This window comes from Acipenser ruthenus, chromosome 7, assembly GCF_902713425.1.
Source record: "Acipenser ruthenus chromosome 7, fAciRut3.2 maternal haplotype, whole genome shotgun sequence".
Classification (NCBI taxonomy): Eukaryota; Metazoa; Chordata; class Actinopteri; order Acipenseriformes; family Acipenseridae; genus Acipenser; species Acipenser ruthenus.
This window is the reverse complement of record NC_081195.1, coordinates 61990440-62016974: the sequence shown is the minus strand read 5'-3', so window position 1 is coordinate 62016974 and position 26535 is coordinate 61990440. Positions and strand designations below refer to the sequence as shown.

The window sequence follows — 26535 nt, the reverse complement described above, 5'->3', positions numbered from 1 at the left end:
AGGACCTGTGTGGTTTGTACAGGGTAAAAGCATTTCTGCACAGAAATGAATGAAATGTAGCCCTCTGGTTGTAAAAAAAATGTACAAAATAATTTACCATGTTTACGTTTGCAGTCCCCATACACACCACTGGGGTTCCCAAACTCTCTTGGCTCACAGCCCCCCCCCCCCCCCCCCCCCCATTACATGTGGCTTTCTGACTGAGGACCCCCACCCAATTAGTACACAGAAATGTGTTTTTTTTCTTACAATTACCATCTTTTTGTTGCATAATGGCACCCACTGTTATTGTGGACATTGGGTGATTATAAATGTATGATGGACGTGATATCAAGGTAGTAAGAGTTGCATTCAAAATAACCAAACAGGAGCTTTCATTTAAGAGAGAGTGTATTCCTGCATGTGTTGTGGCCCCTTTGAAACCAACTCACAGCCCCTAAATGTCCCCAGCGCCAGCTGGAACCACTTCTATAGAAGGCTGACATTAAATAGAAAAAGATCACTTAAACTAGAATCGACCTTCAATCGTGCAATGCTTGTTGCATTCGGTAGCTATTTTAGGTCATGTGATGGCTACACAGCTGAAGACATTCCTGTAAATAAACACCATCTGACACTGTTTAAATCTACTGCCTTGTTTCTTTTGTCAAAACCCATTGAGGATTGTACAGTGCTTTCAGTAGCTTTAGTCAAAAGCATGTATGCAGTAATCATTACAGAATAACTGGATGTCTGGTTATGCTCGTATATTTGGATTCCTCATGTAGGTTTCTAGGTTTCATTCTTTGGTATATTCTCATATTTCTTGCTTTAATGGGAATTTTCTCACACTTCAACCAATAATACATTTTAAAGTTAAACATGTAGGGAGCCACTTGACTTAGATATGATGCTGGAGTGTTTGAAGCTATGGTCTCTGGAAACAGGCTTTAAATCTGATGGTGAATAACTTGAAATAATTTAGAAAAAAAAAAAAGTTATATGGCTTGCAGAAGAACACACGGAACACCAAACTGTTTGTCACATGCAAAGAGCAACAATATAGCTCTGAATCGTTGTACAAGGCAAATCCTGCTCCGTGTGCGCTTTGGATAGTCTATTGAACCTTTGGAACCATGCAGATTGTAAAATCAGCAGTCTGATTTGATCCTGGTAACTTAAGCCCCTTTCACACTGGCACCCCTACCCGGGTCACAATCCTGCGTAGTGCGAAACCAGGTATCTGGGTTGTACCTGGGTTAATCATGTTACAATTATTTTCCATTGAAAAAAAGAGCTTATTCAAAAATATATGGCTATAAAATATATAAAATGTACAAGGAAATCAGGAAAAATACATAGAAAGCGAGAGCTTGTTTTAGAGTTGCATTTCTTATTAAGTTATTACTGTATGTTTGATACTATTTATTACTATTGTGCTGAAAGATCCCAGAGTCTCTAACAGAAAACACTACACGTGTGTTGAGCTCTTTCAGAACTGGTGCACAAGTTGGTATGTGTGGGCGTGGCGTGGTTTTCAGAGTATTATTCAACATTAGCATCTCTCTAACTGAATTACAAAAACAAAACAATGTATATTTTGTGGAGAAAGTTTAAAACAAACAAACAAACAAAAAAAAAAAAATAGAGGGAAGAATGTCCTAAAGTATTAATTATACCAAGCCCCATTCTACAGTAATATGTACAATTCTAACGCACGTGTTACATCCGGAACACTACACATTTTGTATGGAAACTCCTTTGCAATTATGTGACCAATGATTTCATTCACGCAAAGTCGCCTATGCTGATGCTATAGTACACTTGAACACCAATAGCTGCAGGACAGAAACCATCCCATCTCGCTGTCTGTCGAACCAGCACCCTGAAAATGAAGCTGCCCCTGTGACGACATACACGTATTTGCATAATAGAATCCTCCCTTCAGTCTGTAAACGATTGCTGCTTTTTATTCCCTGAAGCAATATTTCCCCCTCCGTCTAGACAAGATATAGTACAAGATAAAACACATTCGCCATCTGCACAAAAAAACACACCACCTGACTAGTAGCCTCAGTATTGAACAATGAAGTAGAGCATGGCTGGTTTTGTAAACCGGATGTAACCGGTAAAGTCCAATTTACTTAAATACATATATAATGTCCTGTCCTACAGTATACACTACAACATTGTGGGAAAGGTGTCAATCAGTCGTGTGAGACAACTAGGACGAACATATACACTGTATTTATATGTAATTTATCAATATTGTCTACTATGAATTAAGCACTAACGAAAACACATGTGTATCGAGTAATGTCGACATTGTATTATGTTTATACCTAGGACTTTTATATTTTTATATATTTTATTAGTAATAATACATTCAGAACTGATGCATGCCAACACACAAAGCTTTGAACATACTACAGCAGCCCAAGCAAGCACTATTGTGCGTTTGTAGTTCAACCAGTAATTGGCAGATAAATAATACATGATGTAACGAGAAGAAAAAAAATCATCACACGATACCTTAGCAAGCAGTGTATCCTTGTGGTCCTTAGTCGCTGACCTTGCCTGTGTCAGCGTGGTGGAAGGTACGGAGCCAGTGATCAATTTGAATGTGTAGCTTACAAGGAAGCTGTGTGTCGTCGGTGGGTTTAGGGCGGTCTCAGAGTACAGTAGTAAACCCGTGCTGGCAGAAGACTGAGTGGCGTTCTTTTGTTCATCAAGAGTATTTTTGTCTAATATAATTGCGGGTAACGTTTTCAATACCCACTTAACACTGCTGGATGATGTATTATTCACAGTTTGTGTCTCTGACAGATGCTTTATGGGTTTAACGAGCAATAGTTAAGACAAGCAGCAGTCGCTCACGGTTTACCTGTTGTATTTGCCATTGTAAAAAGTTTACCATAAGAAAAGCATAGCAGCGTGTAATAAAGCGCAGTGAAAGCATGGTAAAGTATATGTGAGGTTTGAGATTAAGAATATTAAAAAATATATGGCAAATAATCATAACCTATGGTAAATGCTTAGTATAAGTTTGCCGTGGAATAATTTTATAATGGTGCTAGTAATATCAAATGATTGGTCAGTTGTATATTTCAAAGGGGCGTTAGCATGTTAAGATACACCGTCTTCATTTCTAGTGATTCAAACATGCTGTAACCTAACCTTATAAGCAAATGGCATTAACCAATATGTGAATTACTCATGCTACTTTATGAAAGTTTTTTTTTTCAAGTAAGTCGTTATTATAAAATAGAACAGTGACAGAAACTGAACTACTAACTATGGAGAAAGTCACAATGGGAGTTAAAACATGATTTAAGATACCTGTGTTTATCGTGATAATATTTAGTCGATAATTGTTAATTATAAAATATATATGATTGAATTAGGATACAAACAGCTTACTTCCACCAATGTTGCACTTGTATTACCAGTATATATTTAAATAATAAGTGTAAAATTATCTTTTTATTCATAACAACAAATTACAGGAAGGATTCTATGATAATTACAGTAAGCAAAATGTTTTTTTGAAACCCTAGATTATTACACCATTCAATAGTCCAAAATCAAATCCAATTATTTTTCCCCCATTTTTTTTAATTTTATTTATTTATTTATATTTTTATGCGGTGCAATGCAACAAGTCACATGCAACGATCTGTACATGATGAAACCTGCAAGCAATTTGATCCAGTTAATCCCTAAAGCTATTATAACCAGTGTGGCTGGTTAATTCCTATCATTATGTTATTTTCCATATATCATTTCACTACATGTTCTTTAGCATCTGTAAAGCAGAGCTGAATTTGCATCTGGCACATTTCGTTTTACGTGCAACAGGCTGGCTGTACTTCACCATCCATAGGATCATTTTCTGTGTCGCTTGTCTTAGGTAATAATTGGTTTACAAGCTGTCATTGAAATGTTGGGGAAATATGATAATGTACTGCAGATGGAAACTCTCCCTTTTAATGCAGCCCTGAAGACTTTAAGATGCCGAAAATATGTTTTTGTTCTTATTACTGAACAATATGGAGAAAAACTATTAATATATAGGGTATCAAATAATGTAGTTAGCCTGTCTTTATATTGAGCTACTGTTAAATACCTGTACAATTACAGGAAAACGCTACAACGTAGCAATTACACACTTGTGTTTAGAATAAAAAACAAACTTCAATTAAAAGATCAAATACATGATTAAAATACAGAACTCACAATAGCAGGCAAGTAACATGAGTAGATTACAATTGACATCAATGAAATAATCCTAGATCAGTTTTCAATAGATAAAATACAATTAATCAATTAACAGCAATGAGATAATTAGAAACTGAATTCAGTGCAGTATCAATGAAGTAGATAAAGATTGACTTTCATACAGATAATTGTACAATTAAACAGACATAGAATCGGGACAACATTCCAACAGCCTGGCATATCTGCTGGGTCTTAGTTTGCACTGCCTTTTGAATGGTAACGAGGTGAAACGATTTATCCAATTAAATTTAGTTAATCAATTATACCTGCCACATTCTCTCAGTGATTAAACTCACTTAACACGTAGCACCCGCTACATTCAATCAATCAATCAATCAATCAATCTTTATTTTATATAGCGCCTTTCATAGTGGACCACCATCACAAAGCGCTTTACAAGATGCAGTAACAACAAGAAAATCCATAATACTTTAAATACAGAGAAATGCATAATACATTCATATATATTGTAAACTTGACACATTTAAAGAAAGTTACCAGTACATTTTACAGTCTGTTTCACTTACATAAGAACATAAGAAAGTTTACAAACGAGAGGAGGCCATTCAGCCCATCTTGCTAGTTTGGTTGTTAGTAGCTTATTGATCCCAGAATCTCATCAAGCAGCTTCTTGAAGGATCCCAGGGTGTCAGCTTCAACAACATCGTAACAGTTGTAACTAGTTTGCAGATATATTAAAATGGAATACTGTATATTGAGACAAGTTGACTCTATTGTAAAAGGCTAACTACACCTAATTTGGTAGTGAACGATTTGCCTTGGTTTTGTTTGTTATACTTCACCAAGGGCTCCTGTTATAGACATTTAGCTGTCACTATATTAACTAAGGTTGTCACTTGCCTGCATTTTTCCAAATACACTTCCACGATATTAATAATGGAGGTAGTTGTGGACTTAAAGATGTTGCCAAGGACACATTATGTGATGTGAGAATTGTCCCGCATGCTCTCTCAGCAACTCCCCCATAGTTTTCTTTGCCACAGGCATTAGGATTTCACTAGTCTAAAGATGTGAATCCAGAAATGCAGAGTTTGGCTAGCTCATTTAGATACCATCAAAGAAGACACTCTCAGGTCAACTTTAAGCAGCTTTTATGGATCAAACCCATTTCTACATGGCTGTTACGTAAATCCCTTATCTTAGACATGCACCTTTTATGCATTTTCCGTTTCAAATTCAGTTTAGTCAGAGCTTTTTATTTCTGTTTTGTTTATGTTTCTTTTTGTTCTTGTGTGCTTTGATTTTGTTATGGAGTAACAATTTCAATTCTTAGATTTTGCATTTCTGGAAAAAAAAAAAAAAAATGCCGTAATAATTAAAATTCCTACCAGTATATGAGAAAAGTAAAGAAAACCTGTTTGATTGCAATTTGCTACATATATACAGTAAATCAAACTCTGAAAAACGAATTAATAATTTAATTAAAGTAAAGTAGATTTTCACTAATCCAGACCCTGGTAGTCCGAACTGACCTTAAATCATAATAAAATGCATTGCAGTATACATTACACAGCGGTGGGTAATTCCAGTCCTCTGGGGCAATTCCACTGTATTAACTATGTAGGGAACTGAATGAACAAAGATCTGGACTGAAATTGCTCTTGTTGCCTTGCAATAGTATGTAGAGATTTCGCTTTAGATGGATGCACAGAACTGAGATTTATCTGCTTTATTTATTTATTGCATTATATAGCACTTTTTATACAAAATTATCACAAAGCACTGTACAGTACATAGCAGAAAAAAAGACGCAACCACAATATATTTGTATAGCATGTCACATATACAACTGCCACAATCAGACATTTTAAATAACAGATGTAAATAACAGTATACAAATAATACAAAATCAGCAATTTTAAAGTTAAATTAAAACCCACCAAGATAAGAAAGTCATTTTATAAAAAAAAAAAAAGCCAGACCTCCTGTGTTGCTTTTGTTGACCCTAGAAATAACCAGCAGCCTGCATCTTGTGATCCCAGAGTGCAGTTTGGAAGATATGGGGTTAATAACTCCTGCAAATAACTAGGTGCTAATCCATTCAGGGCCTTGTAAGTTAACATCAATTCTATTCTGTACAGGGAGCCAGTAAAGAGGCCAAAACATGTTCACCTTTCCTTTTTTTAGTGTGAATTCTAGCGGCAGTATTCTGAACAAGCTGCAAGCGGGATACCACACGTTTTGGGACACCAGAAAAAAGTGCATTACAATAATCAATTCTAGATGAAACAATGGCATGCCATAGTCTTTCGACATCAGATACAGAAAGAAGTGGTCTAAGTTTGGCTATATTTCTCAAGTGGTAAAAAGATACTTTAGTAACTTCCCTAAGACTCAAATGGTAGGTTAGGATCAAAGATGACCCCCAAACTTGTAATTTCTAGTTAAGTTTTGATGAGAGACTGCAAGGGTCGAGCTCATGTAGTCCCACATTTCCTTTTAGTTGGTTATGTGAGCCCACTAGCATAACCTCTTTTTTATCTGAATTCAACATTAGAAAATTCTCTGACATCCAATGCTTGATGTCTGTAAGGCAAGTAGCTAATAACGCCCAGGCAGAAATTCCTGGCTTTAGGGACAAATATAGCTGGGTTTCATCAGTATAGCAATGGAAGTTCACACTGTGTCTGCAGACAAGGTCACCTAATCGTAGCATATATAATGAAAACAACAAAGGACCTAGAATGGAGCTCTGTGGAACACCATAGACAACTTCCAATAATGCCGATTTTACCTCCCCAATAGAGACAAACAGGGCCGTCTCAGTGCTAGGTGCAGCACGAAAACCAGACTGAAACTTCTCGAATATACCATTAAGAGTTAGAAATGTTTGTAATTGAATAGCAACAACTCTCTCTAGAACATTAGCTAAGAATGGTAGGTTGGAAATTGGACTTTAGGGTCCAAATTGTGTTTCTTAAGCATAGGCTTTTACCACAGCTACCTTAAGTGCTGAGGGAACTATACCGGAGGAAAGTGAACCATTTATAATGTTTAAAATGTGGATATTAATAACACCAAGAACATTTTTTAATAGTTTCGTAGGAATAGGATCAAACGAGCATGTAGTAGCTCTCATATGTTGAACTAGCTCTGTCAGTTTCTGTAAGGTAATCAAAGAAAAAGCCTCCCTACTAGCCTCAATAGGTGTAATTGTTAAAATCGTGCTGGAGTCCTTCTAAACAGAAGGTGTCTGTGGAATCTCATTGCTGATGTCTAGTATTCTATTTTTAAAGAAATGTAAGAAGTCACTGCAGCTGTGAGAGGAGCCAATGTCAAGGGTAGAACTATTAGGGCAAGGATTAATTAATTTATCTAGGCTAGCAAAAATAAATATAGGATTATTTTTATTTGTTTCAATTAAATTAGAATAATATGATGATCTAGCCAACACCAGAACCTTCCTATATTTAACTAGATGGCCCTATCATGTGATGTAATGAATGTGCAGTTTAGATTCCCGCCATCTCCGTTCTAGTTTACGTCTTATATCATCTTACGAGTTGTATCATTAAACCACGGTGAGCTTTTTTTCAAAGACACTCCGAGTTTTGATTGGAGCTACTGTATCTAAGATACCAGTCAAGGTGGTGTTATAGGTATTAACCAGCTCATCTTCTGATAAGGACTCAGAGAGTGGTAATGAGCTCAAGACATCAGTTGAAGAATTAATTACCCTGGATTTAAATGTACGGTCCACAGTCTTTGTAGATACTGACAGATTCACCTCAAAAAGAATGGCAAGATGATCAGAAATAGTAAGATCTAGGGTTATGACATTCTTAACCGCTAAACCACGAGAAATTACCAGATATAAAGTATGGCCACGATTATGTCAATATAGATAGCAGATCCCCAAATGCAGTCAGAAATAACGGGTTTGACTTAGGTGATCAATACATAATTGCAATATGAACAGGTAATGGACTGTTTAATGTCAAGGTTAAAACTTCAGTAGATAAATAACCTTTCCTGTTTGATTACAGAAAACAGTAGCAAGTCCACCTCCCCATCCAGTAGAGCAAGCTTTCTGGAAAAAAGAATAGTTCAGTGAAACATTGTCATTCAGTCCAAGCCATGTTTCAGTTAAAGAGAGAATATAATTTATGGATGTTTAACAGGAGAACATTGGTGGTAACTCCACAGAATGCTCGGCAAAGCTTCTCTGATTGCTTTCCTGTTCCAAAATGGATGCTCCGAAGGCTAGTCTGTGTAAGTATCTCAAATGAACAGATGTTGGAAGTGGGAGGCCCATCTGCAACCTATGTAAATTGATTTAAAAGGATTTGCATACACTGTAGTAATTTCCAAAACAAATCTATAGTATTTAGAGGGAGAGTCATTTGAGCTACATGTTACAAAAGCATTTTTTTATATCCGTGTATTGTCAACATCTATAAGGCATTGAAAAAAAAAAGTGTGTCATGAATCCCGACATAAGGGATTTGCTTTATAATTGTGAGCATTCATATTCTAATGGCTTTTACTTGATGCCAAAGCCATGGATATATTCTACTGTTGTTGAAAGTAAATCCAAAAGTGTTTGGAACATTCTGGTTTGACAGCTCCTTTGTTTTCCATACTTTGAACCTGCTCTACACACAAATATTCAAATTGTATTCAAATACTGATATATTTAATACAATATTACTTAGTTAATTGAATTCATAACCCGTCTGCAGTCATCCTAGAAAGAACTGAGGAAATACAGTTTAAAAAGTGATCTGCATTTTTGTTGGATACATGTTTTCTTCACTGGTAGTTTCTTATCTAGGACAAGAGAAACAACTTTATAACAAAAAACACGTAAACTCTTAATACAGTAGTTTACGTCATCCAGTATTTCAAACCTGAGGTATAAAATTCAGAGGGGAAAGTTATTGAAATTAATAGAAAGTGACTTTCAAGCATTGCATTTTCAAGTTGTGGATTATTTTATATTTTAATGCTTTCTTACTGAATTTATCGATTAATTTATTCTTAAAACATTTATATGAGGTTAGGAGTGTATGATTAAAGTTTGGTGAAGACTGGAGCAAAAAATCAATAAGCAATAACCCACGACAGGGTGTGCGGTAAGTCCTTAACTGATTGTATATGGCAGCGAGAGGATTATTTTTTTAAAGATGTTAACCCAGACACACTTGGATCTTCAGAGGTGATTAGCCCCTAGCTTTGTCTTACTGCCCGGTCATGTGATCTTGTTCAGCCCATCACGATGTTAAATGTATCCAAGCCATGTGACAGAGACAGGCAAACAGATGGACAGACACGATCAGGGCATAATAATTGTTTGAATGAGGACCCTAAAACTGAATTTATTATTAGTGTGGAATATGGTGGTGTACAATCCCTAGAACTGACATTGTCACACACTGGTTAAAAGCAAATCAATAAAATAATATACTGTATGTTTACCATTCTGCTCTGTGCTTTACTGTCCTTCATAGATTTTTTTTTCTACAATACACACAATATAATTTGGTTGTTAATAGTACAAACGTATACACGCCGCTTGTTGGATGAATACAGAATGCAGAGTTATAAACTGTAAGAATTAATTTAGGTTATTCTGTTTAGGTGTCCCAGTTTTTTGTAACTCAGTGTTGGCAGACAACCCTATCTCAAATACCACAATCAACATTTGATATGAGGCATGTAGGAAGAACCAGGTACAAATGTTAACAGAAAGAAAATAGATGTTATGCACAAATGAAGTCAAAGAAACTCCAAAATGCAAGTGAATTTAGAATAAGTATGACCTAAAAACAAATAAATATATATTGTAATCTATCTGGTATTTATTATGTTTCTGGGGAAACTAGATGTACTGTACCAAATTTACAGACATGTTGGACCTTGTTCATCAGTGTCTGTCTTGTTTTGTGTTTACATTTTTAATTAAAAGAGGAGTGACACAGTAAAGTGGTTTTAGCTAACAAAATAATATAATAAAGCATGCACTTGTATTCACTTTCATAAAGAAACATGTTATATCACACAGGTATTTCCATTTTTTAAACATGACTTCTGTTACAACACAAGTTAAAAAAAAAAAAAAAACATTCTCAATTTTCTTGCCTTCCAGGAAGTCTTTTCAAAGCAGCTGGTTGGTTGCTGGCAAGAAAGAAGGCCCTGAAGGGCTGGGGACAATTGAGAGTTGACCTGATGGCAATTCTGATGGAACGCTTAGGGCATGAAAACACACAGCACTTGGCAGAGTCACAACAGTGTAAACCTGCCCAGATGTATAGGTAGATAAGGATAATGCTTTCTTCATAATATTTTCTGAAAATGGTTTAAATTAATGGTTTTGTTTAAGTGCAGTGTGTCCTTGTCTGTATATAAAAAGTAAACCATTAAAAAAACAAGTAGTCATGGCAGCCCCACACCAAAACATGTATTCTACCAATGTATTTAACAACTAGTTTCTTGCAGCTCCAGATGTGTTTTTAATTGTCTAAGGGCTTGATTTGATCAATCTATTCTAGATATTATTATACCACTTTATTGGTACATTTCTTTGGATTGCAGGGAGATTCCCCATTGCTGTAAAATGCTCAAATAAAATCCGGGATTGCCATATGCCAGCAGGTATAGGTTAATATATATGTTGCTAAAATATCCCTTGTAACTAGTTTCTAAAAAAAAATGTAAATTGGTTAACAAAGATCACAAGCTATGTGTATATAGACACTTGATACAAGAAATGTATCCTACATTTTGCACTAACCCTATATACTGTAGCATAGTCTGCATAATGTGCAGCAGATTGCCGTTCAGTTTAACATGCAAGCATACCACTTCAAAAGTATTTACTGTGCACATTACATTAAAAGTGCAATGAGCCTCTGCAGGAAGTTGTAGCCACACCAGAAATAACAGTTGGTGTTTTTCCTGTCAATTAGACCTGCAGCTCTTACTTTATAAAACCAGCACCTCTGTGCACGTGGCAACACAGTAGGAACTATTCTTTATCATGGTAAATGAAGAACAAAGTTCAGTCAGTACAGCACAGGTAAACAAAACCCAAACCCAGCTACCGAAAGCTAATGTTGTTATCAAAAGACACACCCAATACCACACAGCTTCATAACGAGACTTGTTTCAGGTTCATCTGATTAGGCAGGTTTGATCGTGTAAATGCTTTATTGCAGTAGGTTTGAAACTAGCGACATGTTCACCACTAACAAGTAAATATTTTATCTTAATAGGAAAGTTCCTGGTATTTGAACAAAGGCAAGGGTGATAACTAGCACATTTGGACTTTCTTGCAATGATATGCACAAAATAACACAATACCTAAATTGCTTAAAGGTCGAGCATTAGTTTTGCAATAGATGCTTTAAATTTGGTGGTCTCTGAAAACTATTTCTACCAATGAAATGGCAATGGAGATAAAGTAAAATGGCACCCTCTGTCCTAATACATTAATGCGTTGCAAAGGGATACAAAAGCCCACAAGTAGCAAAACAACCTTTCGTTAAGGACGGAAATCAACACATGTTCTGGGAATAATTTGATTCCTTTCTTCATCACAACTTCTATATGAATTGGACAGAACATACCATAAGCATTAATTAAATAAATGTTAGCTCTTGCAGTATTTCTTCACATGTCTGTATATCAAAGGCAGGTTTTTTTTTTCTAATACGTCAGCTGTGATTCGCTGGTTTATAATGTGAGAATTTCAAAGTGTGACTCAGCACACAGTTTAAAATTAAAATTCATTAAAGATTTCTAAGGAAATGACACAGGGAACTCAATTTTGGTGACACAATAAAGAATTATGATAACACATCAAATTATTATGACTTTTCATATAATGCACACAATTAGAGAACCTGTTTGGCATATTAATAAAGTTATGTGGGTTGAGAAGTATGCAACGAAAGAAAGGCAAGTTAAGAAGCTAGAGAGGCTGGAGATTCGACTGCTCAGTGATGGGGCTTTTATTGGACAGTAGTACTCCAGATAAGATAATGATGAAAAATGAAATATTGAGATGTTGTTGACATTATAAAGGAAATAATGAAACCTAAACTTCTAAACTGATTAGGGGCCTGGGCATGGAACAGAGTATAAATGTACTTAAGTAAGGCTTATGGTATGCTCTGTCCATATATAAGTTATGATGAAGAAAATAATTTCACATATATATCACAATACCAATGCAAAAGACTTCCCCCAGTACATGTACTGCTTACTCCCTCAAACATTTTGTAATGAAAAAAGGTTTATGGTATATGAAAACATCCATCTTTAATTAAGGTACAGTATCATCTATTTATCTTCCAGTTTCTGAAATAATTTCTTACATGTTCAAAAACCAGGGGGTCTGTGATATAAACCGGTGGGACATCAGATCTGCCACTGTTTAGATCATTAAATTAGACCCCCATATGTTGCATTTCGATCAGCCTCATGCCACATTGACCTCGGAGGCCTGCTTTCAAGTGTGTGTGTAAGGTCTGGATGACATCTTGAATACTGTTCACAGCATATGGCTTGTGCAATGTCCTGATGCAAGCATAATTTTTCTTCCAAGATGTCAAGACTTGCTTCATCCACTACTGTGTGCAAAGTGCAGCAATTGCTCTGTATTGTTGCACAGGCGTGATGAAACTTGTAAGTAGGCTCTGACATCAGATACACAAAACAAACTTTATATTCAATAAAAATTAAAAAAAACAAATCTTAAAGATCATGTTTTATCATGCTTCAGTATACAAATATTGATAAACTGATGGGACTACTTAAGCAGTCTTTAAATAACAAGTTACAAATAGCAGAATTACTTATAAACACCTGTAGGTAAGAGCCTTCCAAAAATATTATGAACAGCATTTTTTATTTTATTTATTTATATAGGTTTTGAAACATTGTGGCAAAGTGCCCCGCCCCTGTGTGCATTTGTGTGATCTGTGTTGTATGTTGGATGTTGCGTATGTTAATGTTGGTGTATAGATTGGTACACGGGATATAAACGGGTCTGTGTTTCACGTATATTTAAAAAGTGTAGATTTGTATTTAGGCACGAGGAGAGCACAAATCACTTCACGTGCTGGTTAAATGTAATATGTGAGCACGGGGTTGCACAGAATTAATTCACGTGCTGGGATTCAAGTGAATAATTAATTAGTAATTGAATCCCAGCACAACAGTATATATAGAGACACGTAGCATGCAGTCGGGGTTGGGTGTTCGGAAGAGGAGAACGGGTGAGAGAGAGAGGAGAAACTAGAAAGTAAAATCGTAAACGTAAAGTGTTTGTTCTCACCGTGTCTGTTTGTCTGTCCGTGCACCGTTTGTTTAGTGTTAATCCGTTTTGTCTGTCTGTTTATTTTGGCTATAGTGCCGTGTCCTGTTTTGTGTACCGTTTAAACCTTTTATTTGTTAATAAACGCTGAGTGCAGCCATTGCACTCAGCTCATCATCACCACCGTCTCTGTCTGTGTATTCCTCTCTGGTCTGACGCCACCCACTCTGGCCGTCTTTGTGACACGTGGTGTCTTCGTGGGATAGCCGCGCCTCCAAGCGTCAGACCAGGAGGGGTCTGGATTAAAAAAAAAAAAAAAAAAGATTACAAATATTGTTTTGGGGGAAAAAAACAAAACAAAAATCCATGGCAGAAGACGCCATCAAACTGCGGGGCTGGTTCCTGGAGAATGCTGGGCTGGAGGCCCAGTCTCTGCCCATAGTCGTCCGGGTCCTGTGGATGATGGACAGTGAGAGATGGGAGGCATATCAGCAGGAACACACCCCAAACACCTTGGAGGAGGGTGTGGAGTTTGTCCTCAACTACCTGGAGGCAACCATAAATGGAACAGCAGCCCAGGTAGCAGGACCACCAGCAGAGGAGTACCTGCTGTCCCCATCTCCACCAGCAGAGGGTGAGTACCTGCTGTCCCCATCTCCACCAGCAGAGGGTGAGTACCTGCTATCCCCATCTCCACCAGCAGAGGGTGAATGCCTGCTGGTTTTGCCTCCACAGCCCAAATGGGAGGAGCCTGAGCATCCACAGCCCAAATGGGAGGAGCCCAAGCGGAAGGAGCCCGAATGTCCTACGCCTGAGTGGGAGGAGCCCGAATGTCCTACGCCTGAGTGGGAGGAGCCCGAACGTCCTACGCCTAAGTGGGAGGAGCCCGAACGTCCTACGCCTGAGTGGGAGGAGCCCGAACGTCCTACGCCTGAGTGGGAGGAGCCCAAACGTCCTACGCCTGAGTGGGAGGAGCCCGAACGTCCTACGCCTGAGTGGGGGGAGCCCGAACGTCCACAGCCCAACAGGGAGGAGTCGGGGCGTCCACAGCCCAACAGGGAGGAGTCGGGGCGTCCACAGCCCAACAGGGAGGAGTCGGGGCGTCCACAGCCCAACAGGGAGGAGTCGGGGCGTCCACAGCCCAACAGGGAGGAGTCGGGGCGTCCACAGCCCAAAAGGGAGGAGTCGGGGCGTCCACAGCCCAAAGGGAGGCAAGTCGGGGCTTCCACAGCCCTGGGACCCAAGCCACCAGCAGAGGGAAAATGCCTGCTGGTTCAGCCCCAAGAGCCGGAAGGGGAGGGGTTACAGGCTCAACCCCCTGAAAATTTTTTGGGGGGAGAAGGGCAGGATGCTGGTGTCCCCCAGCAGCCTCTCGATATGCTGCTGAAGGCAGCACGGCGCGCACATGCCCAGCCGCCACAGCAGAGGGAGCCAGCACCGCCAGGAGCAGAGGAGCTGGAGCTGCCTCTGCCTCCACCACCTCCAGGAGCAGAGGAGCAGGAGCTGCCTCTGCCTCCACCACCTCCAGGAGCAGAGGAGCAGGAGCTGCCTCTGCCTCCACCACCTCCAGGAGCAGAGGAGCAGGAGCTGCCTCTGCCTCCGCCACCACCACCGCAAGGAGCAGAGGAGCAGGAGCAGCCTCTGCCTCCGCCACCACCACCGCAAGGAGCAGAGGAGCAGGAGCTGCCTCTGCCTCCACCACCTCCAGGAGCAGAGGAGCAGGAGCTGCCTCTGCCTCCGCCACCACCACCGCAAGGAGCAGAGGAGCTGGAGCTGCCTCTGCCTCCACCACCGCCAGGAGCAGAGGAGCTGGAGCTGCCTCTGCCTCCACCACCGCCAGGAGCAGAGGAGCTGGAGCTGCCTCTGCCTCCGCCACCGCCCTGAGCAGAGGAGCAGGAGCTGCCTCTGCTGCCCGTACCTCCGCAGGGAGTACGGTGGCCGGAGCCCCAGAAAGGGGAGCTGCTGGCCACGAAGAAGGGGGAGGAGGTCTGGAGACCACTCTCCCCAGCAGCAGTTTCGCTGCAGGAGTTCTTGTGGCCGGAGCCCCACAGGAGGGAGCACAAACTTAGGAAACCTAGCCCAAAGTGATGTTGAGCCCAGTATGTCCTGTGGCATAAAATATAGAAATAGGATGTGTCTCATACAAAGTCTACAAGCTAAAAGGTATTGTTAAATAATAATAATATTATTATTATTATTATTATTATTATTATTATTATTATTATCATTATTAATAATAATAATAATAATAATAATAATAATAATAATAATAATAATAATAATAAAATATGCAGAGAAATAATGAATGAGTGTTCCATCCACCCCACAGGCTATACAAGCTCCATTGAGATGCAAGGTTGGAGGTAAAGATAAGGGTGTGGAATTGAATAGAGGGATGGAAATTAGATGTATGCAAAAAAAAAAATATGTATGTTATCTATCTGGCAAAGCAGATAGATGGGTCATTGAATCCCTTCTCTGTCATCATTGCTGAGGTAGGCACCTGAGCTGGCAGGCTGACTGCATTCAAATATAATGCACATATCCAGGTGAGTTATAGACCCTAACTGACAGCAAGGTTCCCAAAGACATATTATTATTATTATTATTATTATTATTGTTATTATTATTATTATTATTATTATTATTATTATTATACAGCCCCCTGATTCCCAATGTTAACCTAATTTTGTTATAATGTTAGTGTTCCATATTAATAATGTTACTATTCCTGAATGCCTTGATTCACCTCACAAGTATTAATTAGGAGAAAACCTTTGGCCTTGAGCCTTACAATATAACCAAGACATGCAGGTATTTCACTTTACCTACAATTTTTAATGTGTTATTGCATACATATAGCTTAGAGTTTAATACCTGAATCAGGTATATCAAATAAAAACTATTTTATACACGTATACTTTATTTGGATACTATGCTATTTTTGAACTTCTAGCTAAAAGAAATTCAGTCACAGCAAAAAAGTCTAATGTTCCAGAATATGGGGAAATCTTTTGCATTACACAAAAAGAGACTTACATACACTTAATAATTGATATATCTGTAAAGGAGACAGGTGGCTTGGGAGATAAAAACTGTAGACTAAAAGCCCCACCACTGGGAATGATTTCACATACCATGTAGCCACGCAAATAGGCCTGTTCGCTTATGTTATGGGAGTGCACTTATATGCGAAATAAAACCATTGCCTTGTATGCAGGGTCAGATTAACCTGTCCGCAAATTAGGGGCCCACATGAGATCATAGCTTGTGTTGGACATTTCACAAAAACAGAGTCTCTTACGCAATCAGCTTCTTGCTAATGTACAATACCAAATGCCCCATGCCCTCTACCTCCTGGGAGAGATCCGTCCCTAGTCCTACATCAGAGGCATCAGTCTGCAGGATAAAATGTATGAATCATGCTCAATTTACGCAATAATTTATTTCAGTTTTAGGGCCAATTTAAAAACCTGTCCTGTCTCAAATGGGCACAGTATGCCTCTTTACATTTTAGTACCTTTCTTTTTTTAATTAGGGGGTTGGGATTTTAGCAAAAAAGGCAGGTAAAGGTAAATGTTTACAATGCAGGAGGCTGAAGGAAATTCTAATGTGGATGTCTGCATTCGGCAAGAAGGGTTTAAGTCCATAGCGTTTTGTTCTATTGAATGCAATGCTACTACTGGTCCATAGAAGGAATCTTCTAACAGGTTTAGGGGAAAAAAAAAACATGGTTTTTCTTTTGATATATATATATATATATATATATATATATATATATATATATATATATATATATATATATATATATATATATGTGTGTGTGTGTGTTATGGACCGTTGCCGAAATCGAGCAGTTGCCATAATGCCCAGGCAGTTAGCGAAGTGCCCAGCTGCAGCTGGCAGGTGCCCAATTAGCTTCAAATTTTATGTCATTTTGGCATCTGCCTGGGCAGTTCGTCAGCTGCCCACAGCCACCCCGGCTGATGGCGAAGAAAGACTTCAGTGCGCCCTGTTGTAACAAATGAAAGGCTAATGGAAAGCAACACCCCAGTGTTCATCCTCTGGGTATCTACTGCAGTTCTCAATAATAATTTGTCAGTTAAATAACTTTATTTAATCATTAGACCAACTGAATCGTTTATATTTATTTTAATGTATTTATTTTAATGAAATGCTGAGGCAAATGTCTAATTGTCTGAGATCTGATGTCAACTTATGTTAGACATGAAATAATACTGTTTGAATGTGTAAAAAATATTTTCTACCGAACGAAAACTAAACTTTCAAATTGTCGTTCACATTTCTAAATAAGAAAAATACAAACTTTATGCTGTTGATTAATGACTAATTTAATATTGCTATGATAAATTAGTTTTGGCACTGCTTTCTTCCTGAGTTTCAGGTAACTATATTTAACTGGGTGGCTTTTACATGTTAGAATTAACTTTTATTAGCCTTGCTGATATTGAAACAACTGATTCAAACAACGCAACTCTGCTCAGAAATTTGTATTGTATTACTGCAATAAGAATAAAATAAAACATTGTTGCATTTTATTCTGGACTCCCCCCCCCCCCCCCCCCCCCCCCAACACACACACTTACTCTAACCTCTATATCTAACCCATGATGAAAATAAACTGTGCATTGATATTTTGTTTAGTTCCGTTGATAGCGTTGTCAGAAAGTATTTAAGTTATTTAGTAAACATTGCAACGGGTGGCTTGGTGGAGGTGCGTTTTTGTGCTTAAAGGTAACAAAGGTAATTCACTCTCTGTTTGTATTATACTGTATCTGTTAAAAATCTTTCTTCACCCGGGTGGCTGTGGGCAGTTGACTAGCCAGGGCAGATGCCGAAATGACATAAAATTCAAAGCTAATTCGGCATCTGCCCGCAGCAGCTGGGCACTTCGCCAACTACCTGGGCATTATGGCAAGATAAAAGTCTTTCTTCGCCATCAGCCCAGGTGTCTGTGGGCAGTTGATGAACTGCCCAGGCAGATGCTAAAATTACATAAAATTTGAAGCTAATTCGGCATCTGCCCGCTGCAGCTGGGCACTTTGCCAACTGCCCCGGCATTACGGCAACTGCCCCATTTCGGCAATGGTCCATAACATATATATGTTTTTCGCTCTTATAATAACATTGCATGCTTTTGTTTGTGCTCTTATCCATTCCTTCCTTTTCCTGTCTCTTCTTGTTATTCCCAGCATTAATCTTTCCATACTCTGTTGAGTCTTTGTAATTTGAGTCATTTTTGCATTGAGGGTCCAGGTTTCACATCCCTAAGTTAGCACTGGCAGCACGCATTGGTCGAAGACTTTCCTCTTGAGGCATAAGGGTAGTTTCCCTTTCAGAACCATGCTTATTCTTCCAAAGGCACTCCAGCTCATTTTTGCTCTTCTGTCGATTTCGCACATTTGGTTCTTCGTTGCCGAAACTAACTGTCCTAAGTATACATAGTTATTGACTTCTTCAAGCTTGATCCCACTGACTGTATATTTATATAATTCTACTGCTGATGTAGAGCGGCTGGACTTTCTGGTAAACTAACAAAACCACTGACTCATTAACCCCAGTGGATGTTATATTATGCACTTGCTCATGTCCTTTAAGCTTTTTTTATATTGCATCCATATTGCTTCATGTTGTGTTCTCTGTTCCCACAGATGTTTGAATGTAAATTAAAATTATCATTAACAACGATGTGATTTAATTATTATCGCATGTGATTTCTGTCATATGGTACAAGGAAATAAAGACATAAATGGTTTAACAAGCCTCATATCTTGAGTACCCTGGTTGTTGTGGAAGAGTGTTTGTAGGTGACCCCCAAAATATGGCTTGGTATAGGTCACCAATGCAGGCCAGATTAACCAATATACCAATAATACCATTTGCCATAATATGCATAGGGCCCTCAAAATATGGGTTAGCGTAGGGCCCCCAGGTCCTTTAATGCTGCCTTGACTATTTCAGAAAACAGTAGAAAAGAAAGTAAAAAATGTTAACAATGCTTTAATGTGTTCTTCATCAATACTATCACAGTGTAACTGTCTCCAACTGTCTACATGCATCTTCAAGGTAATGATATTCTATGACAGGTGTTTGTTTTTTTCTTTTAATGAAACACAAGTAATGCTTCCACTCTGAACTTGATGACAGGCTGCTGTTTCTATGCTGTTTAAGGATAATATGATTTGGAATCTCAATGAAAGGGAATAGCAGAGATATTCCATTTGTCATCTTATATATATATATATATATATATATATATATATATATATATATATATATATATATACATTTGACCTAATCTGGGAAGTTTTTTTTATCAAAATTGTTATTGGTCACATTAACTTTTCCCCACTACATTAAGAGCCCCATGAGATGTATTATCAGTGTGCTACTGTATGTATTATAAAACTGGTAGGAACAGAAATAAATACAGTTACTTTTTTCCTCTCTTGTTATAGTGCTGTGGGGCATACTGTGTATAGGTGTTTACTACAGTCTTAAATTCCTTTTTGAAAAAAAAGAAAAACATCTTTTAATTTTACAGAGCTAGAACCAAACAACACAGGTGGGACTAAACACAGCCACTACATGAATCCATTTGGACCCACTTATTAACATTACTGCATACAATAAAAATACAGTGAAGATAAAATTCAGGTTTATACATTTTAGGTTGTGTGATATTAAGATATTAGATCACAAAGGGTTAGATTCTCAAACCTATTTACCCCAAATTGTCATTAGCACGCCACCCAATAACGTTACTGAACCAAAATTAAACATCTCAAGACATTTCATTTAGGGGCTTAATATTAATATCTAAATGTGTCTCATACCATTTTAAAATATAAAACAAAAAAAATAATAAAAAAAATAAGGCTTGAGATTGAAGAAAATGCTTTGAAAATATGACTCCATGTTTGGTGCTAGAAGGATCCAAGATTCAGGTTTAAAGTGCTACAGTAGTAAACAGAATTATTAGAGCAGATCAGCTTCAGCAATACAAAATGGCAGTACCAGAGTATCATCGCCTCCAGTTCTACATTCCTGTTCTGTACTGTTTATCATTTTGACTTTCTACGTCTGACACTTTCGAATTAGATGCCAAAAGTACCACTTGATGTCTTACAATTTGGATTCTTATTTGCAAGCAGCTGTACAGGGAATACTTCTTTCCCAAATGGACCTCTGACTGAAAATGCATTCATTGCAGCTTTTGGAAAATGTGGGTGAAGAGTAAGACAGGATATAAGTACAACAGACTGCATGATTTTGCCTTGTGTGTGAATGTATTCTGTTATGTAAAGACTTTTTTTTTATTTTCAGGTAAATCTAATATTCATAGACACATATCTATACAGTAAAATGATAACCCATCTGTGCCTTCCCTCCAACCCAATATGCACAGTGTTTATAATAAGAATGTATTTTGATTTTAGTCTGTGTCTTTTTGTGCCACTGCTGTTTCATTCACCAAAACCAACTTAATAAAGTGATCTGTTATAGGCAAAGTTCTATGTATACATTTGAATAATAGTTCTGAAGTCCTGCTGCATTCATGTTAAACAGAAATACAAATACCACAGCACCACCTTCAGGCTGCATACGATCATTAAAAAAGAAAAGGGATTTAAGCTACAGTACTGTTAGAGCTAGATACTGGTATAGGTTTCTTAAAATACCCATGAACATCAATATTTAAATTGATTTAGCAATAATACATTAAATATTATTAGTACAAATAAACCAAAAACACCATTTTTTTTTTTTTTTTTAAAATAACACATTCACAGAATGCTATAAAGTTAAGATAATGAGTTGCATAACTGTAATATTTGCAATATTCAGGGGTTGGAAAAAAATTGAATTTCAAATACCTTCCATAATGCTGTCAGTAGGGCGCTGGCTTACCATGGACAGTCATTACATATTGATTTAGAATAACAAGTCTGCAAGGTGTTTACGTTTTTCTGGAGGAATATACCTCAGTGATTACAGCCTCTAATGTCTTCAGGGAAGTTGGGTGTCAATAAATGCATAGCCTGTTCAGTAACATGACCCATATAGTCATCACTTTTGAGACAGCGAAACATCAGTAATTTGAGTTCTAGTCAAGGAAGTGCCAGCTTTCATAATTTATAATGCCTTTTAATATCTCTCGGATATGCTGTGATGGAAACTGACTTGCAATATATTACAGAATACATGTCAATATGCCGTTTGCATATCAAATTAGTCTGTCAAGTGAGGGGGGGGGGGACCATATTGGGACAAGAAAAGCAGGGGTAGAGCACACTCCATTCATGTCAATGGGATATTGGGGAGGGTGCTGGTGGGCTGCCCCAGGCCAGTATGCAAATAAGGGATTGGGAGGGGTGTTTTGGGTTGTTCAGGGAGGGGGTAGGTTGGGCTTTGGAGGGTGCAATTAGGGTATTATTTAGGTCTGCCACTGTTAGAGGTAGGTGCTGTGGAGGTGTTTTTTTGTTTGTTTGTTTTGTATTGATTAAGAACTGGCACCATTCAGCTGATTCTTTGCCATATGGAAATGCATTTCGAAGAGTCGTGTGTTAATAAGCTTGTCCTACTCATCTCTTTTGCTAAGAAGAGCTTTAAATAAATCCTCTCGTGTGCCTAAAACAGGACTCATGCCTCCTTGTGTGTTCTTGCACCACCAACATTTTACAATACACACACAAATGTGTGCTACACGATGAAAAAAAAGCCATTTTAACTAAAGTCCCTTTCTGCCCAATTTTGAAAAGCTGTTCACCTGCGCTGCTTGTGCCAGAATGTTGAGCCGTAACAAACAAGTTTCCAATAAAGTTTAATCTCAAGAATGTTCCCCTGGAAACTGTTGTGTTTAGATAAGCTAATGCCATAGAATGAGTGGGATAATCACCTTATAGCCAACTGTTCAGTGGTGGGTTGCTCTGTATAAACACATACAGCTAAACAAAAACAAAAAAAAATGCTTCACAATCATGCAGGTCATAAACCCTCTGTTTACAAAGTAACATGTATTGACCAAGGTGCCTGAGGCAATAGCTGGGGCAGAATCTCTTTTCACACTATAGAGGCTCCATGGGAGAAGATTTGCAAGGCAAGCTAAAGAAAGCTGAGAGGTATTAAGAGGTTTTATATGGGTTTAACTAAACAGAAAAAACCCAAAGGTGAAGAGCAGGTGAAAATGAAACAATAGCACTAAGTAAAGGTATGAAGAAGTGCAAACCACTTGGTTTCAAATGCGTTGTAGTAAAGTCTGGAGAAAAGTGGTAGAAGGAAGGTACATAGGACTCCGGGTGATGCAAAGTCTGTATACTGCAGGTTAATACATGTTGAAGGGGGTCCCCGAGTGGCTCATCCAGTTTAAGTGCTGCCGCTGGGAGCGCAGGATGAGTCACACAGCTTGGACGGTGCCAGTTCGCGTCCGGGCTGTGCAAAGAGGCCAAACTTTGCTAGGGACTCTGGAGGGGACGTCACATTGGCTCTGACACTCCCGGGGTGGGGGATGGGAAACCGGCAGGGATTGCTTCTCCTCATCGTGCAACAGTGAACCCTACTGGCCAGACACAAAGCACATTCAGAGTGGATAAGAGGCAGGGCTGATCTCTGTTCTCCGGAATCGGTAGCCCGCCCACCTCTGCTCTGGATTGCTCGGCATAAAAACAGTTCTGGCTTTAGGCTTGTGAGATTGGAGGACGCTCACACGCCCTCAGAACGTCTGTGCTGTGTGGGGACTTGCTGCGGTGTGGAGAAAAAACATAATTGGACATTCCAAATTGGGGGAAAAATAAATAAAAATAGTAATTGGTCACTAAATTTAAATAAATAAATAAAAATATGGGTTGAAACAAGAGGGAAAAGAATGGTAGCTTTATCATTTAAAACTGATCTAAAGAACTACATTCCCCTGAATGCCTAAGCCAGAAGAAAAGGTCTGATTGTCAGGACAATCCGTTAACTAAAGACAGCTGTGGGTAATTGATGGAACCAGCACATGTATAAATGGACAGGTTAAACAGACCTTGGTTGGCTGTGCTACAGGGAGGACCTGAGTCCAAAAATGCTTAAAGGCATAGAACACTGACTGGAAGTTAGGGAATTTAAATATATTTTGTAGTCAGCACTCCTGAAGGAGTTCAGTTTTTGTTTGTTTTGTATTTTATTTGTGTTCTCAAAGCAGCCTGCTGGAAAAAATAAACACATGGGTATCCCCCATTAAACTATACGTCTGTTGTCGACGTGTCATATATCCATCACCAGGAACCAAGAAATTGTGGCAAAAGTTGGACCAGAAGGGACAGGCCTCGCTTTGTCACAACTGCTGAAAGAGATGGCACATGAGGTAAATGATCATGATGGAGGAGTGCACTGTAGGCACCGTGAAGAGTTCTTACCTTTGTCTCTTTCACACATGTCTATCAGTGCTGGATATTGCTCCCATAAAGCTTTTTAGAGAAATCAGATCAGAAAATATTTCATTTTGCACTATTTTCCAATTATTGTACACATTAAATTAAATACTTATTCTGACAACTTAACACTAAGGGTTACCTTCTATAAATTCATAGAAAAATGCCTGTAATTTTTAGACCAGATTCCCAACCTGAGCAAATCCCAAGTGGTCCCTGACATGCCCCTAAAATAAAAGAAGTGCATCTACCACGCTCCCAAGCCATTAATCTGCTAATCCATTACACAGCATATCAACAAACAAAACGTGTGCCTCCAAATGTGTGGGTGGTGACGTCAGGTTCAGGAAGCAGCAATAAACACAGATGATACGGGCTGAAACTGAAGCGCTATGGCTGCGCTCAGTGTGTTTATTAAATAATAAAACAAAGATTTAAACAAAACACACAATAAACAAAAGGACCCACTGGCCAAAGCAAAATAACACAAAACAATAATAATCTTTTCTAACAACGAGTACCTTTGTTCGCTTATTTGGTCGAGGGAGCATTCGCTCTTTTCTATTTACTTCTCTGTTTGTCTGAGCCCGGAGTGGGTCTTTTATACTGTGGCTGGAGCCTTAATTCCCCATAGACAATGACCTTATTAAGGCTCCAGCCACATTCCCACTGGCTTTTCTGGGATGGGGATTTAACCCCATCCCCACCAGCTACACTTTACACAGCAGCAGTGTGGAGTAGTGGTTAGGGCTCTGGACCCTTGACCGGAGGGTCGTGGGTTTAATCCCAGGTGGGGGACACTGCTGCTGTACCCTTGAGCAAGGTACTTTACCTAGATTGCTCCAGTAAAAACCCAACTGTATAAATGGGTAATTGTATGTAAAAATTGTGTAAAAAATAATGTAATAGTATGTAAAAATAATGAGATATCTTGTAACAATTGTAAGTCGTCCTGGATAAGGGCATCTGCTAATAAATAATAATAATAATAATAATAATAATAATAATAATAATAATAATAATAATAATAATAATAATAATAATAATATGAAAACAATAAACAATAATGTCGGACGGCTTTCGTCTGTCCGCGCACAAATACAATACATAATAATGATGCAAATAATAATACAACACAAATAATAATACATAAATAATAAAAGGGGCGGGCACAGGAACCAAACGCTCATCGCATGTGCTTTAAATTCTGGTGTAGTTTGTGGTATGTCAGCTTTGAAAATGATATCCTTGCTTTCATTGAAATCCAGTAACATATTGACAGTGAATGGCACTGTTTCAAATTGTGCTGGGTTGTTAAGCAAATGATGCACAATTTAAGTACTTCCCCAAATGTAGCTGTTTTAATTTATGTTTAAACATTCTTTGTTTTATATACATTGCACATGTTAAATTAACAGAATATTCCATGAAATAACTTGGAGTTCTGTGTTGAGGATGGCTGCAAAAAAACCCACTGACCCACTACCTTTTGCCTGCACAGTATCCTGGGACTACAGCAGATATAGTGAGTGGCTTGTCTCCTGATTTTAAATCTCATCACAAGACAAGTCTGTCAGAACATTTCGATGCTTCAGGAGTTATGCAGCTAAAATCTAAATCGGATGATTAATGGGTGACAACGGTGGAGTAAAAAAACGGTGTTGAGGTTTCATTTTTGTAGAGGTTGCTGTCATTGAGATGTTTGTGCAAGTTCAAAAATAAAAGTAATAGTTTTTCAAAAATCTGGAGAGTATCTGGAGAATATTGTGAGAATGGAGATTTTACCATCTCCATTTTCATAATATTAAATTTATTGCCTGTTTCATGTCCTATTAAGTGTTTGTTCTGAATAATCTGTTATTGTTATTTCTGCTTGGGTAATTATTTAGAATGCTTAATAAGACAATGAAGAGCAGGACTTCAAATGAATGGCTTTATCTTACCGGTATGCTGTTATATAAATCATTTGTTAGTCTTGGTATTGTTCAGGAGGAGGAGCAAAGAGTCAAGCCTACTAAATTAATTCAAGCCCCTATTAATACCTATTCTGAGCATTATGTTTTGTTTATTTTTCTAGCTGCCTCTAGGCCTTCAATTACTTGCAGATCAATATTAAAGACCCACATTTCTGTATAATATAATCACTGTTTAATATTCCAAGCTTTAAAATAAATCGCTGGGGATCAGCTGACGACTGCATAAGATTGAGCTACTCTCAGCTGTAAAGGAAGCACAGCCTTACATCTTGCTTCCACTGACACCAGAGCTGTCCAACCTCTTCAGTTTATTAACTAGTGGACAATCACTTAAACAAATTGAATAAAAATGTAAAACATTACTTGTAACTGTGTGCCATCGTGTATGTCCTGACTGTTGGAAGCCCCATAATATTTAATTAATTCATTTGATTGTGTTCTGTATGACTGATCTTTGAGTGCTAGAAATTCTTACGATTTAAACTTGTATTTAATATACAGATTTTTCTTCATTTGGTAACATTAATCTTTCCCTGGGTATTTATTAGGTTCTGGTGCCTCCTACTGAACCGTTGCCTTCACACAACTT

The 26535-nt window shown here is 38.2% G+C and overlaps 1 protein-coding gene across 1 annotated transcript in view; it reads right to left on the bottom strand.

Annotated features, from left to right (window-relative positions):
• The window catches only part of LOC117414834 (monocarboxylate transporter 2-like), a 41953-nt gene extending 39185 nt beyond the window's left edge, over positions 1–2768 (bottom strand). Inside the window, exon 1 of the mRNA XM_034024649.2 lies at positions 2512–2768. The gene's annotated coding sequence lies outside the window, so the exon portion shown is untranslated. The remainder of the gene's footprint in view (positions 1–2511) is intronic.
• Positions 2769–26535: the final 23767 nt, after the last annotated feature.